The sequence below is a fragment of the Chrysochloris asiatica genome, unplaced genomic scaffold (genome assembly GCF_000296735.1).
Source record: "Chrysochloris asiatica unplaced genomic scaffold, ChrAsi1.0 scaffold00036, whole genome shotgun sequence".
Lineage (NCBI taxonomy): Eukaryota > Metazoa > Chordata > Mammalia > Afrosoricida > Chrysochloridae > Chrysochloris > Chrysochloris asiatica.
In genome coordinates, this window is record NW_006408554.1 from 9,359,504 (window position 1) to 9,362,146 (window position 2,643).

The 2,643-nt window shown below is 35.5% G+C and overlaps 1 pseudogene; it reads right to left on the bottom strand.

The window, feature by feature from the left end:
- Window positions 1-2,643, bottom strand: part of LOC102830445 — a 265,297-nt pseudogene that overhangs the window by 153,055 nt on the left and 109,599 nt on the right.

Sequence of the window (2,643 nt, forward strand, 5' to 3'; positions counted from 1 at the left end):
ATGGACTCAAGCATGGCAACCATAGTGAGGATGGGGCGATGTTTCCTTCTGCTGTGCATAAGGTCGCTATGTGTTGGTACCGACTCGATGGCACTTAACAACAACAAGGGATATAAGTGACATCATAATAACAAAGCTTTGGTTTTATGCTTGAAGAGATACAAATGTTGTGTTGTTGTTTTTTCAAGTGATGTGAGTACATTGCATATTAATAATAATTGGTGAACCAATATGTACAAAATAAGTTGCTCTGAGTTGGAACGTAATTACAACTATTCTATTGTAGTACTGCTGACATAGTGTATTCTCATTATAAACCTTTGACATTGATAATGACAGTTGAGCCATGTACCACTAACAACATGGAAACTTCAGAGCAACTTTTTATAAGTATACTTCATTTTCAAGATATAAGTGAATGATTGATTGAGCTTTTATTTTTTTAATTATATTAGGGAAATTAAGTCTTTAAATTTGTCAATGATCACTCACTCACTGCCATCTAGTCAGTTCCAACTCACAGCAACCCTACTGCTCCATCGGATTTCTGAGGCAGTCAATCTTCATGGGAGCAAACTGGCTCATCTTTCTTCTGTAGAGAGCTTGGTTGCTGTGAGTCCAAGTTGGGAAAGACTGAAAGGATCCTATGATGTGAGAATCATGAATAGGGAATCTACAGGTATCAAGTTCCAATTTGTGGAGATCCAGCAGGCCATGTAGCGCTCTAAAAATAAGCTGGGATTTGCGACATCATTTAGGTGTGGGCAACATATACAGGATCTGTTTATACTATACGCAGGTGTAGGCAATAAGAGACTTCTTCTTAACATCCATTCTTCTTGCTTGATTGTCTCTGATGACCTTAACCTCAGGATGCAACATGAAGAAGTATGTTCAGAGTGGATGTGTGACTAGCATATATGGTTGATTTGGGCCAGGAGAAGATTTCTTGATCAGTTTGATTTTTGCTTTTCATTTAATTGTCAAATGCTATTAAAACTACAATGAGTATTTTAGGATTTAAAACTTACCCAAAGAATCTGGCATTATTTCATCTGGAGAGTGAATTATCTGTGATGTCTCTTCTGCTCTTCCTGCCAGGGTGTCTCCTTGAAGCCTAAACAAGTGAAAATGATTATTGAACCTTCTAACAATGCTGAGTCATACAATATGAACTACTTCATTTTGGTGATGGTACTATGAACTTCTAGACTGTAAACTCAAACACTTATCTTCAAAGTAGAAATAAAAGTTTAACAAAGTCATTTTTTAAAAGTGCATTTGTTTTTTTCTAACACGATGTGCTGCAAAGGGTAAGCACTGGAATGCTAACTGCAAGGTCGGCAGTTGAAACCCACCAGCTGCTCCTTGGAAACCATACGTAGGGTCACTATGAGTTGAAACTGACTAAATGGTTTTTAGAAATAACAAACAAAACAACGACAACAACAAAAAAAAGCAAGATTAGCAGAGCTCTCTTTTATTCTTCTATTCATGACATTTATTGCTGAGTTTCACCTCCCTCTAGTGTGGCTCAAGGAGCTCTGGTAGCATAGTGGCTAAAAGTTGGGTTGCTAACCTCAAGGTCATCAGTTCAAAACTACCAACCATTCTGTGGGAGAAAGATGAGACTCTGTTCCCGTAAAGATTTACAGCCTCAGAAACACTATACAGGGTTGCTGTGAGTTGGAATTGACTCCACAGCCCACCACAACCACCACCACCACCACCATCCAAAATGTGGCTGTGTAGGGTAAGCACTGGGCTGAGAATCATAAAGTCAACAGTTGGAGCTCACCAGCTGCCAGGTGGCAGAAAGATGAGGCTTTGTGCTCCCACAAAGATGGACAATTCGGAAACACTAGATAGGATCACTATGAGTTGGAACCAACTCTATGGAATTTAAGAACAACAACAAAGTGTGATTTAAAGGGTAATAATATAAACCCTGACTACTTCAATTTGATAGTGCTGGTCTACTTTTATGATTATAAAGATGAAGATACAGATGATGGTATATATTTCAAACAAGCCAAAGAGACCGTAAGTTTCTATCAATGTCTTCTCTTCTTCCCCCTTATATTTAGCTAACAGCAAGTACCCTCATAAGGCACTGTAAATATATGCATAATAAAATATATTAAAATTAAAATATATTAATGCAAGTATAATTCATCATTTTGTTGGGTTCAAAAGATATAATTTCCAACTAATCTATATTTTTGCTTTTATGTAACACATTTGAATAATATAATGATTCACATTTGACTTTTATAAGTCAAATATATATGCACATCTGTCTCTTGACCTTTTATGTAATTATATATACTATAAATCATATTTGCATATCTTTTCTAATAATAGTAAGTTCTGCATATCTCTATTATCATTATGTTCACATATTATCTTCTATACATACAACCATATTTATTGTATTGTCTGAGCTAATCTTTAACATATCAATGGTAATTTCTGAATAATATTTTGGGGTCAGAGATACATCAATTTGTAGATTTAATTAATCTTTTAGAATTTGACTTTAAGGAAATACCACCACTTTTAAATGAATTAATTACCAACACAACTTATTGCATTAGGCAAATCTGCTGCACAAGATGTTTTAAAGTGTTGAAGAGCAAAGAT